The sequence below is a fragment of the Phyllostomus discolor genome, chromosome 2, assembly GCF_004126475.2.
Source record: "Phyllostomus discolor isolate MPI-MPIP mPhyDis1 chromosome 2, mPhyDis1.pri.v3, whole genome shotgun sequence".
Lineage (NCBI taxonomy): Eukaryota > Metazoa > Chordata > Mammalia > Chiroptera > Phyllostomidae > Phyllostomus > Phyllostomus discolor.
The window spans coordinates 213440861-213457087 of NC_040904.2; the positions used below are offsets into that span (position 1 = coordinate 213440861).

At 55.9% G+C, this 16227-nt stretch overlaps 1 protein-coding gene across 4 annotated transcripts in view; it reads right to left on the reverse strand.

Moving 5' to 3' along the window:
- PACSIN2 (protein kinase C and casein kinase substrate in neurons 2) overlaps positions 1–8667 on the reverse strand; it is an 82285-nt gene extending 73618 nt beyond the window's left edge. For 2 of the 4 annotated variants that reach the window (XM_028533191.2, XM_028533190.2), the window contains exon 1: positions 8527–8666. The gene's annotated coding sequence lies outside the window, so the exon portion shown is untranslated. Of the gene's footprint in view, positions 1–8526 lie in introns of all 4 variants that reach the window. The other 2 variants (XM_028533192.2, XM_028533189.2) reach the window with 2 other exon arrangements.
- Between the last annotated feature and the right edge of the window lie 7560 nt (positions 8668–16227).

Sequence of the window (16227 nt, forward strand, 5' to 3'; positions counted from 1 at the left end):
AACTTTTTTTGTGATCTTTTTTGAGTTAGTTTTTTATTACTTTTTAAAAAAGATTTTATTTATTTATTTTTTAGAGAGGGAAGGGAGGGAGAAAGAGAGAAGGGAGGGAGAAAGAGAGAGAGAAACATCAATGTGCGGTTGCTGGGGATCACGGCCTGCAACCCAAGCGTGTACCCTGACTGGGAATCGAACCTTTGGTTTGCAGCCTGTGCTCAATCCACTGAGCTATGCCAGCCAGGGCTTTAAAACTTTTAAAAAATTATAAAATCAAGCTATTACGTAAATATGCTTTCTGAAGGTGAAAGGGCAATGGTACAGCTTAAAAAACAAGGAACTTCCCGTGATTCTGCAACCTTAGCCTCGTGGCCGTGTGTCACTCTGACCTTCCGCACACCTGGTTAGAGTCCGCACAGCCCGACAATCTGCTCTCTCAAGTCTCTGCATTTTCCACCCCCTTGGGCTGCGGCACCGTCACCGTCAACACACCCCCTTCCCACGCCGAGAGCCCCTGGGCCGCAGCCACGGCCAGCGTGCCGGGGCGGGCTTCCCGGACCTGTGACATTCAACTCGGGCGCAGTCCTCTGTGGGGCAGGGCCGCCCTCAAAACCCGACGGGGCTGTGAGCGCCCCCGGGCCTGCACCCCAGCCCGGAGGACGGAGGACGGGCGCTTGGCGGAGGTGGGAAGGAGAGGGGAGAGAGGCTGCCCACAGCGCTAGGACGGGAGGGCATCCCACGCGGGGCTGGAGGCCTCGCCCGTGCCAGCCAGCTCCCGTGTGACCCTGAGTCACCAAAGAAAGGGCCAAAGACACTCAGTAAGTATGCTGCGGCTGGAGAAAAGAAGAGCACATTTTTCTGACCCTCACCTGAAGATATGTTTCTTATAGATTGTAGAGAGAGAGGAAAGCGGGCGGAGAGGGAGAGAGAGAGAGAGGAACATCAGTCAGTTGCCTTCCGTGCACACCCCGACCGTGGTAGAACATGCAACCAGGCATGTGCCCTGACCAGGAATCGAACCTGCAGCATTTTGGTGTGTGGGACGATGCTCCAACCCACTGACCCACCTGGCCAGGGCAAGAATAACACGTTTTAGAAAGCTTTTCAATAGAACTGGTAACAGTGCATCAACTTGGGCACTTTAAGGACAGTATATTTCGCTTCAGTAGCAGATGCACTTCAGCAGATGCGGACCATGCACTCTGAGCCGGACCATAGCCACAGCGAGCCGGCCCCGCGGCCCACCTCACACTGCCTCCCTCGGTCACATGAGGAGGAGCCATCAGCACCTGTTCAGGGGGATGCTGAAGCACTTGGCCGAGGAGGACCACATGGCTACCTAGGGGTGGAGCAGAGGCAGAGCCCAGGGCTGCGTGACCTTTCTCCTGCAGGACGGGATGGGGGGGAGAACGTCACACACTGGCAGCATGGGCCTGCACGCACAAGCCACGTGGAAGGAGCAGCAGAACCCAGGCAGCCACCGCCTTCCTAACCAGAAACGTAAACGCAGGCCAAGCAGCCGAGGCCAGGCCGAGGCCCAGCCCACCTGGAAGTCTGCTGTGAGAGTCCAGCCAGTGCTCCCTCGGAACGCCGGTGGCAGTCCTCGTGTCCCTGGGGACACAGGTGACCTTTGTAAGAGTGAGCCACCTGGGTCACCCCTCCCCCATCTGTACCCCCGACTTCTCCAGTGGCAGCCTGCCTCTCTGCAGAGCATCGGCCTGCTGGGCCTGCTGGGTCTGCTACCCCGAAACGGCCTGCAGCTGAGGTTCGTCCTCCAGGAAGAGGCCCGGCCCGGGCGCACGTGCCAGGCGGGGCCCACAGCCCGAACCTGCCCACCAGCCCTCCACCCCCCATCCTCAGCGGCCCCCCTCACACGAAGCCACTCACACCCACAGGTTCGTCACAGCCCCAGGCCTCTGCCTGGCCTCTGCCTCCAGTCACTGCCACCTGGGAAACACCTGCGGACTGGCACGGCCACTCCGGTCACCTCCCTCAAGGTCAGCCCTCCGCAGGGTCCGGAGGGCAGTCAGACCGGCCCCCTTTGGCCCCCCTACTTCGTACACACCCCTATTTTCCACCGTCCTGATGAAATGTGCTTGCTTCTCGGCCCGCATGCTGACCGAGCTGCCTCTGCAGAGTGCAAAGTCACCTTAATCTCAGAATCCCAGGACGGTGGGTGGAGCCAGGTGCCGGGGGCACCGCACGCTCAGGGGCCAGGGCGGCCGCTTCCCTTCTCCCACACACTCTCCCTCCGAAGGCCGCCACCCAGCTCGGGGAAGCAAAAAGCACAAAGCCCTCACAGAGTGGCCTCACCAGCGGCACTCCTGAGCTCACTGCTGACAACCCTGCCACTGCGTCAACACGTAAATCACGTCGGGAGGCCCCCGGGAGAGAAGGGCTGACTCCAGGCCGCAAGCTCCCGGGGGAGAGCACACGCTCACCCACTCTGGCGGGGCTCACGGAGGAGGCGCTACAGCGGGTCGTGCGGTGGGCGGGGCGCCATCCCGCACAGTGGCGGCAGCCTGAGCTTCCACCCGGCCGTGGGCCCTGCTCTCCGGCAGCCTCTTCCCTGCCCAGGCGCCTCCACCCGGTGACTGTCCACTGCTGGGCGCGCGGAACTCACCGACGGCCCCACGCCTCCACCGAGCCCTCTCCAGCGGACAGTTGGCTTAGGGAGGCTGACACGTGACATCAGGCTCTGCGGGCGGTGTCACTGAGGCTGTGCGCGTCTGCCTCATCCTCTCGGCCACCCTAAAGGAGCGCACTGTGGAGTGAGCAAGTCCTCTTCCCACGCCTGGACAGTGGGTGATGTCAGCCCGTCTCCTGACGGGCGTCAGGCGTAACACGACAGGCCAGGAGGACACGGACACACACACACACACACACACACCCTCAGCTCCAGAGTGACACCCCCACATGCCATCCTGTCACCTCCGAGTCTGAGCATCCAAAGGCCTTTACAATGGGCGACTCTTTTCATCAACAATAAACCGTCTGACATCTGTGAGGCTTTCAAGCTCAGTGTCTTTTTGCGCACATAAGCTCTTTATGCAGCTGAGACTGAGCTGTCAACAAACTTAAAAAAAAAAATCAGTCCTTAAAACGTCCAGAAGGCCACAAGAAGCCACTGTTGGACAGTGACGGTCGCTGGCACAACCTGTGCCCAGCGGCTCTGAGCCCAGGGAGGGGCCTCTCGGCTACAGGGACCATGTCCCGTCCGTGAGGACGTGTGTGAACGGAATGAGTCAAATGTCTGGGATTTTCACTTACATTTATTTCACAAGTTTCTCAAGTGCTAAGCCATACTGAGAAGTAATCATTTCAATGTACTCTTTAATTATAAACATAGCCCTGGCTGGCATAGCTCAGTGGATTGAGCGCGGGCTGCGAACCAAAGTGTCGCAGGTTCGATTCCCAGTCAGGGTACATGCTTGGGTTGCAGGCCATGACCCCCAGCAACCGCACATTGATGTTTCTCTCTCTCTTTTTCTCCCTCCCTTCCCTCTCTGAAAATAAATAAATAAAATCTTTTAAAAAATCATAAACATTAAACAAGTCTGCTCAAAACACCAAGGCCTACAAATATGTCCCTATGGAAAATACGGCAAGAAAAAAAATAACAGAAACAAAATAAATAACCTTTTGAAGGCCAGGCAGAAAGGTGTTTAGTGATCCAAATTCAGACAAAAAACAGTTCTTTCAGCAGATGAACAAATAGTTTCCTCTGCAAGTGACCCATTCTGGGATATTTGCACTGCCAGACACAACTCGTAAAGACAACCACCTAGGAAACGAAACCTAGTGGAAAAAACCCAAGCTGGCCACCAGAAGCCCGGGTCTGATCCCAAGGCAGACCTCTGGCTGTGCAGCCCTACCCGAGCGGTGGCCAGGTCTGGTACCTCTTTCTTCATCACAAAAAAGAGTATCCCTCACCACCCGCACCTCTCAGAAATGTTTTAAAGACAAAAAAAAGAGAGAGAGAGGGAGAGGTATTAGAACGTATCCCCTGTGAGCACATTATTCATCGCTATTATTAGTTCAAAGACGACGGGCAGACAGGACTTCAGAGTGTGTGAGGGCCGGGGGGCGGGGGGGGGGGCGGAGCAGGAGCTCAGAGACGAGATGGTCCAGTTCTTACTCTGGGCCCGGGCCTCGGAAGCTGCCCGCCTGTCTGCTTTCCGGGAAGAAGCCCACAGTTGTTATCAGATCCTCAGAAGGTTAAGAACCTTCAAGCCCCTTATTTTACAAATATGAAAACTGAGCTCAAAGAGAATGTGATTTTCTCAGGCCTCAGGGTTGGTCAGGGAACAGCCAGACAGAGCCCAGGGCCACTGGTGGCCATCATGCCCCTCCCACGCCCCCCCTCGCCCCCCAGTGTCGGGGAGGAGGGTCACGCAGACCTCCGACAGCCGGGGTGCGCGGTGCAGGCCACTGCACACGTGGCTTCTCCATGACAGCCAAGTTGCTTTGTTTTTAAAAGTTACGCTGGATGTATTAAAAGAATATACTGCTCTGCCTTCCATGAAAAATTCCTAATCTTATAATAAAAAATGTAGAGAACACAGCCATTTCTAGATTAACAAAACAGTTGCAATGGTTTGATTTATATCTTTCCACTTGTTTTCTTTCTAAGCATTTTGACACAGCTAAGATTTATTATTTACAGCCCCGGCTGGGGTGACTCAGCGGACTGAGTGTCGGCCTGTGAGCAGAAAGGTTGCGGGTTCGATTCCCAGGTTCAGTTCCCAGCTGGGGCCCACGCCTGGCTGTGGGCCAGGCCCGAGGTGGGGGGCAAGCAAGAGGCAACCACTCAATATTTCTAGCGAACATTGCTATTTCTCTCCCTTTCATTCTCCCTCCTTTCCCCTCTCTCTAAAAATAAATAAATAAAATCTAAGAAAAAGAAGAAATGCAATAAAATTTATATCTTTAGATAAATATATAAATAATAAATCTTTACTGTAAGATTTTATGTATTTACTCCTTGAGAGAGGCAAGGGAGGGAGATTAAAAGGGAGAGAAACACAGATGTGCGAGACACACTTCAGTCTGGTGCCGCCCCCGCCCCCTACCGGGGACCTGGCCCGCAACCCAGGCCCACAACCCGGGCACGTGCCCTGACCAGGGATCAAGCTGGCAACCCTTCTGGTTTGCAGCCTGTGCTCAATCCACTGCGCCACACCAGCCAGGACTATTTTATTTTTCAATTACAGTTGACGTTCAATATTATTTTATTCAGGTTATGGCAAATTTCTATCCTTATTTTCCTTCTTAAGGCTTCTAGCTGAGGTTTTTGATAGTTGAGTCTACATTTATACATTTCTATATTCTCATCTGTCTAGTTCAGTAACTGGAGACAGGAAATATGATTTTTTAATGTTGAAATTTTTTTTAATTAAGTTTATATGTCAAGTACATGTCAATGTTTAAAAATAAGGATTTTCATCTAGGAGACAAAAAAGACAAAATGGCGCTGCTTTATTAAGCAAACAGATAAATGTGCAATCATGGAAAGAAATACAAGTCATTCCATAATTAAAGAAAAGAGGTTTTTGTTGTTGTTCTTTGTGTTTTTAATCAAAATACCAAAACTTGTGCTCTGAGAGGGCAGTGGTCCCTTAGGCGGTCAGTCACCTTTGGAACCACACGGACGCCAAGAACGTCGCACCGCACAGGATACTTCGAGACTCCTTTGCAGACTGTCTCCAAGCAGCAGCCAGAGCCCAGGTACCCGAATGCTAAGGAACCCCTCAGTGCGGACACTAAACACTGAAGGGATCCCCACACAGCCCGCCCAGGGACCACCCCGGGGGCAGTCAGGATGATGCTTTCGTGCACGTGACGGGTCACCGCCAGGGCCAGAAAGAAAGGCGGCTAGCTGCCTGCGGAGTGCAAACTGACGTCATAGCTGAGGCACTACTGCTCCAGGTACGCGGCTGCCGCTCCCAGCAATCTCACTGGAAAAAAACTGAACCAGCACTATCGCGCATGTGACGGCGGTCACTAACCCCGTAATCTACAGGGTGGCCTCCTGTAGGTGAGCCACTGCTACACTCCGATGGCAGATAAGGCAGGCCCAAGTCGGCTGGGGGGTTCAGGTGAAAGTGGCCAGAGAGCGCTCGGTAGACGCTGGCAGGATCTCTACACACGAGGAGCTATTATCACTGTTATTATTAAGGCATCTCTGCAATCTTTTGATATTCCGTAACACCCTGCAGCAACAGAGGATCCCCCCAGAAGCAGGAAGCCTGAACCGCATGCTCCTAACTCAATCTGTATGGACTCACTTGGAAGTGAATTGAGAAGAAACAAAAAGCTTAAGGACAAAGGGACCTCAGCTCCCACCCAGAAACTGGCCTGGCCACTGGAGATATGGACTTGGTCGGCGTCCAGGACTGGGGAAAGTCAACTTTACTTCCCGGAGGCAGAACATGTTCAACACCCACACACTGGTTTTATATATATATATATATATATATATATGCGCATGCTTTTAGATGATTTCCATATTACAACCTCTTATACATTTGAGACTGAAAGTAATAAAGTTCCACTTCCCGAACAGCATGAGCTAAGAACGCCATTTCCATTCAAATGAGTTTTCATTCTTCTCCCAAAAAGTGAACGGAGTGCAGATCTAATCACTGATCTGCTCGTCTGTGTTATGTTACTTTCCCAAGTAATAAATATCATCGGCCTAATGGCCACTTTCCTGAAAGCTTCAAGACAATTGGCACAAGAAAAACACACCACAGGGAAGGTCCTGATGCCCTGGCCTCTACCTCAAGGAGAACGACCTCACCGAGGAGACTGCCAAACTCGAACGTTAAGTTTAAAGGCACGCAGATGAGTTTCCCCCGTGAATCAAGAGAAACCCGAGTGGCACTGCCGGCCCCCACCCGCTCCGGTGCCTCTATATAAGGAGGCTGCAGGCAGGCTTGCGATCAAGGGGAGTAAGAATGTTTGGGGTGAGAATGGGAGGGCTGGCACTCAACGGCTGGCCCCCGCCTTGCCCTGGGCTCCAACCCCTCAGTCCTAGGAGGGGCGGCACACAGCTTCAGCATATGGGGACAACCTCAGGGGAGGTACCTACGAGGACCGGAGGAAGGCGCCAGCTTGCCCTCTGCAGCTTTAAATTCTCGGAGCTGGCTTCTCTCTTTTCATGAGGGCAGACAGGGAGTGTTTGGCTAACAGTGTAATGAGTAGCCCTGGAGATTGTAAGCAGCCTACCCTCCTTAACCACGAAAACACGCAGCAGTTGGGGTACCCAAAAGAAGACAAGATCCAGGAAGGGAACACACCGCCCCACCTGAAGGCTCCCTTCCCCGCTCCACTCGGCCAGCAGCAGCAGCCTCGAGGGCTGCAGCTGGGTGGGCCCCAGGGCCACAGCCCAGCCTCCTTCCCTGACCAGCTGTGTCTGAAAAGATATCTGAATGTCCGTCCTTGTGACGTCTCTGGGCCACACTGGAAGAAGAGCTGTCTTGGGCCACACATTAAATACACAAACACTAAAGAACACTGATGAGGGGATGGGGAAAAAGATTTAAGTAAATTCACGAGTTTGCCTTGGGCTGAATTCATAGCCATCCCGGGCCGCACGCAGCCCGCGGCCCCGGGTTGGACACCCCTCGGGGGGAAGGGTGGGGCAAAACCCCACCCCAGGAACCACCGAAATCAGGCAGCAGAAATCGCACACTCTCCCATCCCGGATCTCTCTGGATGCCAGGCAGGCTCGAAACCCCAGTGCGGGAGGGAGGACGCTCACGTTTCCCTAAGCCAGTGACAGTCCGGGAAAACTCAGAGGGGCGAACGGGCAAACCGCCCCAGGCTCTCCTGCCGGGCCCCGAAGCCCTAGGACCGGCTCACGGGGAAGGGCTCTGCGCCCGTCCAGAGCCAGGACAGGGGCAGCGGGGCTGGGAAGGAAGGAAGCGGAGGGCGGTCATCAAAGCGCCCCGAACGAGCGCATCCGCCTGCGCGTCCGGCCCGCTCCCTCCGCCCCCTCCCTCCAGGCCACCCTTGGACCCGGCCGAGCCCTCGCACAGGCGTTTCCCAGCCACACCTCTCCGCCGGCGCGTCTCCCCGGCCGCCCGCGCCGGCCCGCGCCTCCACCAGGGGACCTCCGCGCTCCCGGGCTGCCCTCCCAGCCGCGGCCCCGCTCCTCCCTAAGTCGCTCCCGGGGTCGCCCGCGTCCCCTTCGGCCGCACCCCTTTGACCCCCGCGGGCCCTGCTCCGGCGCTTCTCCTTCCAGCGAGCCCCCGGCCCGCGCCCCACCGCCTCCCACTTTTCCTCAAGCCCACCCCCACGATCCCCCGGACCCCCCGCCCGGGTGTCCTCTCCAGCGCCCCCCGCGGCGCCCGCGGCGCCCCGAACACACCCCCTCCCACGGCGACAGGAAGTTCGCGCGCTGGCAGAGCGGCCGCAGAGGCTGCCCGCGGCGCGGGGCGCGGCGGCCTGACAGCGCGAGGGCCGCGCCGCCGACCAGGGTCCCCGCGTCCGCCCGAGCCTCCCCAACCGCCCACACGCGCCCCTCACCTCGGCCGCCGCTCGTCTCCGGGCCCGCCGCGCACCCCGCTCCGGCAGCGACCGCGTCTCCGGCTCCTGCTCCGGCTCCGGCCCTGGCTCCGGCAGCGCTAACCGGCCCTGCCCTGCTCCGCCGCAGCCGCTTCTGCCGCCAGCGCCGAGCGCCCCGCCTCCTCCGCGCCCGCTGTGCTCGTCCCATTGGCTGCTGGGAGCAGGGCCCCACCCCACATCCCTTTCTGGGCATCTTATTGGATCAAAGAAGAGAAGCCGCTCACGGCCCCCAGCACAAAAGGGGCTTGCCTGGACACCATTGGCGGCTTCCCCTGTCAATCAAAAGGTCTGTGCCTACTTAAGCGGCTGAGCGGGTTGCTAGGTCACTCTCCCAGAACGACTTTGAGGTTGTGGTTCTCAGAGGTCGCTCAGCTGGTGAAACTATGGAGCTAGAGGTTTACGGTTCTGCGGGCATCCAGGGGTGGGGAGCGCGGCACGGCAACACCGTATCTGATTAGGACTTTAGGGAAGACTTTCTGAAAGTTTCCTCTGCTAAGATACTCGGGAAGCTGATGTCATCAGGGCTCCCTCACACTCACGCTGCTGGACCGGCTTAGTTCACACAAAGCAGAGGTGGGAGGGATGATGGCGGTGGTTTGCGTACAAAGCCCAAGGGAGGGTTTGGGACACTGGCACCAGGTAGCTTTTGGGGGAGTGGCCGGAATAAAGAGAGTACACGGCAGAGCCAGGATAAAAATGCTAAAAACACCAGAAGAAAAAGCCAGATACAAAATCCACGATGGCGGGAACTCTAAAACTGCTACTCCTGTGCCTGTGGGTGGGGACTGGAAGAGAAGCCACAAGAAAGAGGGGTGGTTCCCTTTCCAAACTATTCTGTTGCATTGTGCTTATGATAATAATTGAGAAAGAAAAGGGGAAAAAAAGATACCACCATGCTGTGCCAGGATAAGTCAATGCCAAGAAGTCCCTGGCATTCTCCAGGACTCAGCCCACTGGAACCACTCTGGAGCATGCATGCCAAACCCAGGCATCAGCCAGGGTCTCCCAGGCCCCTAAGATCTGGATAAGGTCCATGCCCACCCCTGTCCTACGCCTTGTGAAGATCCAGAGTCCTCCCTGAGGTGTCTGAAAAGTGGCTGTCACCTCTGCCTCAAGCCTGCTGCTCTTTCCCACAGTCCTCAGCACCGTCCCCTTCTCCCTGTACACGCACCTCCCATAAATCCCCTTCATCCTGAGAACTGCAAGTCTGGCAGGGACCGCTGCGGCCCGGATGCAGCTATGAGGCATGGAGCCTGGCACTGCCTAGCAGCACAAAACACCTCCCGAGCCCTTCTGACCTCGTGGCCCAAGAGGTCACTACCTGTCCCATGACCCTCTTTCCTCTGCCCAAGTGAGAGGGACAACACCAGAGTTCCTCTCACTCGCTTGCACGCACCAGTTTGACGCTGTTGCTGAACCCTCTGGGTCTCACCTTCTGTCCCAGCAGCTCCTCGGGGTATTTTCCCAAAGAGAGCCCCCCTGTGCCAGCGATGAGCCAGCTCTGATCCCCACGAATATTTCACAACATTACATCCAGCCCCCTTTGATCATACTCAAAGGAGCCCGGAGCCCGGCCCTGCCTCCTCCCCCTCCCCACGGAGGGGCCTCGCCACGTCTCTGCAGCTCTCTGCACCCCTGGGTCCCTATCTGTGGCACAGGGTGTGGCGAGGAGTCCACAGGGCAAAGCAGGCGGGAGCGTGCAGGGCAGCTCTGGGCGCGCAGGTGAGCGCTCCACATCTGAGCGGCTAACGTGTGGTCACACTTTGTCAGCTGCCACTTCGCTCCCCCCCTCCCTCCCACAGAATGTGCCCGTTGCCTGGGTCCGGAACCAAGGCTGACCGGGTTAGTCACATAGTAGCCATTTCCCACTAAGCAGCCAGGATAAATAGACAGCCCAGGAGTTAAACCATGCTTTCACAGAGAACAAAACACTCTCAAAATAATAATAATAATAAAAACATCCAAATATAGTTGTATCGCCGATAAAATATTCTTGTACATCGGCATACATGCTTCTTTCAAGGGAAAATGTTAAAGTTTGCTACAGACATTCACTCAATCCTTAATTGCAAAGTGTAAGGCAGCGGGGGCGGGGGGGCGGGGCATGGCTGGGGGATTCAGGGAGAGGTGAACCCGGGTCCTGCCCGGGCTCCTGGGGAGGCTCTGCAGGATCTGGCATATAGAAAAGCCGTAGGAGAGACTCCCACTGAGGCGTGGCCGTGGTCCCGTGGGAGGAGAAACCCTCCAGCAGGAGGGCGACAGTATTGAAGGCAGTGACGTCTGACCGAGCCCAGGTGGATGGCAGTCAGGAGCGCAAAGGCCCAGAGGCGAGAAACCCTGCTCCCCAAGGAGGGAGGAAGGTTCCGCTGGGCCAGCGCATTGCAGACACGAGCGGTGAGGGCACCTGCCGTGGGGAAGGCGGCTGAGCGGCCAGCAGGTATGTGGTGCTAGCAAGTTGCTTCGCCACTCAAGTCTCAGTTCAGCTGTGAAATGGGGGTAACCACAGAATCTGGTACTCAGGGAAGTACAAGGATCCTTGAGATCACACCGTGGGGCTCTTAGGAGGCAGCGGGCGCAGCCCGTGGTGGCTGAGTGTGTGCGAGGGCTCGTGCACATTTTGTAAAAGTGCTCTTTTTAAAAATGGGTCATTAGCCCTGGCTGGTGTGGCTCAGTGGATTGAGAGCTGGCCTGTGAACCTAAGGGTCACTGGTTCAATTCCCAGTCGGGGCACATGCCTGGGTTGCAGGCCAGGTCCCTGGTGAGGGGCGCATGAGAGGCAACCGCACATTGATGTTTCTCTCCCTCTCTTTCTCCCTCCCTTGCCCTCTCTCTAAACATTATTTTATAGTAAGTAAAGCCTTTACAAATAAATAAATAAAACAGAAATGGGTGGTTAGCCCTGGCTGGTGTGGCTCGTTGGTTGGGCGTTGTCCTGCAAACTGAAAGGTTGCCAGTTCGTCTCCCGGTCAGGACATGCTCCTGGGTGGCGGGTTTTGGTCCCTGGTCAGGGTGCACTCAGAAGGCAACTGATTGATGTTTCTCTCTCACATCGATGTTTTTTCTCTCCCTTGCTCCCTCCCTTCCCCTATCTCTAAATAAAAAATAAAGTTTAAAAATCAATTTTAAAAATTGCGATTAAAAGAAGAGCCAAGAATATGTTCTGTGCGTGGTTAACAGTCGCTGTGCACTGGGGGACACCGGCGCGTTAACCATTGAGGCCAGGGACACACAGTTGTAGATATACCTTGGAATGAAGCTCCCCGCTGCCAAGCTGCGTCAAGATCTGAATTCCTTGCAAATGTGTCATTGATTAGGGGGCAATCACCCCGGCCTTCCTCGCCCCGTTCTGTTCTGGCCTGCGCACGCCTGCTCACATAAAATTGTACCGGCAAGCACACGGCTCCACTCCCACGCCACAGCGTGCCGCGTCCCACTCCATGCCCCTGGCAAAGATACGTCACCCTGGAGCCTGCTCCCGCCCGAAGTCGGCGGGGTATGTTCACGCCACGTGGACATTTCCCAAAGTGGGCATTTCCAGGACACCCTGCCTCGGGATTGCCCCGTTTTCCACCAGTTTCTCAATTGGTTCTTACACATCATGCATTTTGAAAGCACTGTTCCCGACAGATAGATACTTCTAACTTTTACTAAGTGGAAAAGCTCCTTCTGAGGGGGTTAGGGTTACAATGTTGCCATTGGTGTCCAAGTGGAACAAGTGTCAATGACAAAATTGATACATTAAAGTGAGTGCTTAAAACTTTGAATGAAGACTAACAATGCAGGCTTTATGCGATACACTGTCAAGTATTTTCTGCCCTGATGTGAAGACAGAAACTTCCTGGGGAACTCCTTCCTTGGTCCCTGAAACCCCGGAGGATGAGGAGGTCCTGGAAGCCGGGAGAGATTGCATTCTGAAAGCAGTCTCACCTTACACTTTGTCAGCTCCTGGATCAGATACATCGAAGGTCACCCTGTGATTGCAGAACAAGATATTTGTTATCACGCGCAACTATTTCTGGGAATCCAGATTTCCTTGCTATATTTGATACGGAAGGCTAACTTTTGTTTTAAAAAACTACAACAGTCTCAAAATGTACAGTCATCAAAACAGTGACTTTGCTCTTACGGGCTCAGTTTATAACAAAGGAATGTTAATAAGCCTGAACTTAGAAGTTGCACGCCAATATTTACATTATAAAATAAACATACACCAACATAAACGCTGCTATTGATTACATGTAAGGTGTCATGACAAGTGGGAAGCCATCAAGGGCTGCTCTTGGCCCCCAGTCCAGCTGTTTCCCAAGGTCCTGGGGACAAAGAGGGACCTTGTCCTTCTGCATATCCGCGCCTGACTTGTTGAATCACCATCTGCGTGACATTGGACAGAGACTCTGGCTTGGGGGACACGCATGCCTCCCCGGGGGGTCGGGAGGGTGAGGTGGCCATGGGCGCTCCCCTCAGTCAGGGTCAGGACTCTGGTAGCTCAATGTCACCCTCCCAGCAGTAGCCCAAGAAGCGGCGGTGAAGGTCAGACTTCCACAGACACCCCCACCCTCTGGTTCAATGTTTAACTCCGTCCTGGGCACTTCCTGGTGTCCGAAAGAAGGAGCAGGAGAGGCTGAGCGACACAGACCCAGCCTTATCTTTTGTTAAAAAAGGCTTTTTTGTTTCCAGCAATTAGGAAAGATTAGCCTCACTGGTTCTGTGTACTTTTTTTTTTTTTTTGCTTTGTTTTGGTTTTATTTTAGTAGACTTTCTCTTTTAGAGCAGTTTTAGGCTTATAGCATTGGGCAAGTCCCCTCACTTCATGGCCTTAGTGTCCTTGTCCTTGTCTAGACTGGGAAATGATGGCTCGCCACTACTTGGGGGGCAGGGGGGTGCAGGGAAGGAAATTAGCGTGGTGATGGATGAAATCATTTGCATAGCGCCTGGCACACAGTAGGTGCTCAGTCCATTGTTACCGGTATGGCCTTGGCCATCATGCACGTGCTCACCTGAGCCACCTCCTGGGCTGGGAAAGGGACAGTGAGCAGGGGACACGCCTGGCAGGCCCCGGCGGACCGGCTAGCTGCCGGTCCTTCTGTGCTCCCTGCCCCAACAGCAGCACAGCTCAGGGTGCTACGCCCCCCGAGACGATGAGTTTCAGGGGAGGCGGACTTCCAGCTCAGCTCAACACCCGGCTGACTGGCGCTATCACCCACGGAGGAACGTGGAAACCGTCTCTCTGCCTCGAGGGCCGCCCCACCCGGCTGCCTGCATTCCCACTCCCACGGCCCTCGGCTCCTCCCAGGCCCCATCCCTGCCCTGCATGGGCGCCCCATCCCCCCTGCCCTCTGCAGGAGCTTCCAGCCGGGTCTGAGGCCCGTCGGACCCACCTTCTGACCCAAACAGTCCCATGTCAAGTTCAAGCAACTCCCCTGCCCAGTGGACTGCCTACGGCCACCCACTTTCTCTTCTCTCTAGGGCTGGTCAGCAGATAATAGATCCAAGCCAGAGGCTGCCAGGGCGAGTTACAGATGGGACTTTATTTTATTTTATTTATTTTTAGAGAGGGGAAGGGAGGGAGGAAAAGAGGGAGAGAAACATTGACACATTCTGTAAGAGATTCGTTGATCAGTTGCCTCTCGCACACCCCCAACTGCGGACTCAGCCAGCAACCCAGGCGTGTGCCCTGCCTGGGAATCGAACCAGCGACCTTGCAGTTCACAGGCCAGCACTCAATCCACGGGTAATGCAACCAGGGTGGGTTACAGATGGTTCCGAATAATCTGCACTGAAACTTTTCTGCTTCAGGTGCGTGAATGATGGAGCAGTCAGAATGGGGGGTCGGCAGGTTAACAGGCGTGGGGGCGATGATTTGCCACTGACGCGCAGGGCTGGGCAGGTGGGGGGAGAGACCGGTAAAGGGGCTGCGTGGAGCATGCAGGACCAGTGCGTGGAAGCCAGGAGAGCCCAAGGCCTGAGCAGGTTCAAGTTCAAGCAGAGGCCCAGGGGAGTCCAGGGAGTTGTCCAGCTTTGCCAGCCATCAGGGCCAGGGGCACCTCTCACGCTCGGGCCTCCGGGCTCCTGCAGCACCCTCCCCCGGATGTCTAGTCTATGATACCCTCACACAGCTGGTCCCCGTGCCCTTGCCCGCATCCTTGCACCGGTTCCCACCGTCCTTCCCTTTGCTAACGTGCCCTCCCAGACACGCTACTTCAAAACCCTCCTCAGTGACGCCCACTCTGACACCGCAGGCACATGCCACCAAGTACCTAGGCGTGAATGAAACTACACATTCCCCCGGCTGGTGTGGCTCAGTGGATGGAGCACGGGCATGTGAACCAAAGGGTCATCAGTTTGATTCCCAGTCAGGGCACATGCCTGGGTTGTGGGCTGGGTCCCCAGCGAGGGGCATGCAAGAGGTCTGCACATTGATGTTTCTCTCCCACTCTCTCTCTCCCCCCTTTTTCCTCTCTAAAATAAAGGAATAAAGCCCTGGCTGGCGTAGCTCAGTGGATTGAGAGCGGGCTGGGAACCAAAGTGTCCCAGGTTTGATTCTCAGCCAGGGTACATGCCTGGGTTGCAGGCCATGACCCCCAGCAACCGCACATTGATGTCTCTCTCTCTCTCTCTCTCTCTCTCTCTCTCTCTCCCTTCCTTCCCTCCCTAAAAATAAATAAATAAAATCTTAACAAAAATAAATAAAATAAAATAAACGAATAAAATCCTTAGAAAAAAAGGAAAATATGCATTTCCCTACCTTCAAGCAACTCATTCTGGGCGGGGGTGGGGGGAGCCGAGGGAGCAGGGGAGGCAGGCTGTGAGCAGGCCTCGACAGCGCCCCGGCAGTGTGCTGGGGGGTCCCAGAGGGCTCCTGAGAAAGGCAGAGTTTGAGCGGACCCCCAAACGTAAGCCGGACTTGGAAGGTCACATTCGAGGGGCAGGTAATGGGGTCGGGGCCTGCAGGTAATGGGGGAAGGGCTGTAGGCCTGAGGTCGAGCTTGGGCAGATGCCTGAAGGCCACGGGCAAACAGCCCTCCTGGGAGCTTCAGCCCAAGGTCAGGGGCAGCAGCCAGCCAGGGGCCGAACCCAGCATGCCAACAAGTTCATGCCCTTGGTAGCCATTCCCGAGGCATCTGGGTCCCGGCTGCTCCCGGGTGGCCTGGGGGGCTGGAGAGCAGAGCCGGGGCCTCCTCCCACTGTCCCTTGTGGACCCGCCCTTCCTGTTGTGACAACTCTATTCTCTGTGCAACTGGTTCCAGCCTGTGGCTCGGGTTTCAGATTGCAGCACGTGCACTCGTTGAGGCCGCCAGGAGTATCATGTGGGCACAGGAGGGCCCGTCCACCCGTCTGCCCGCCCGCCCGCCCGCCGGGCCTGGGTTAATTACAGGCCACAGCAGTCTTGCTGTGTGCCCAGACCGCGGGCACCCGGAGCCCGGCCCTCCGCGGGACCAGCTGGGAGCCAGCCTCCTCCCGCTCATTCGCGCTGCCGCTAGGGCCGCCTTCACCGAGCCCCTGCTGGGTCAGACCACCATGGGCTGGGCTCCCTGGGCTCCCCTGGCCCCGGCTTCTCCCGGCCCCCAGGAGCCATCAGGGCTGCCGCCCCAGTGACTTCCCTCTGTGGTGACAGGCCTGTGATGATGGCTTATACTCCGGCGTCCTCAAAATAACCCCGCT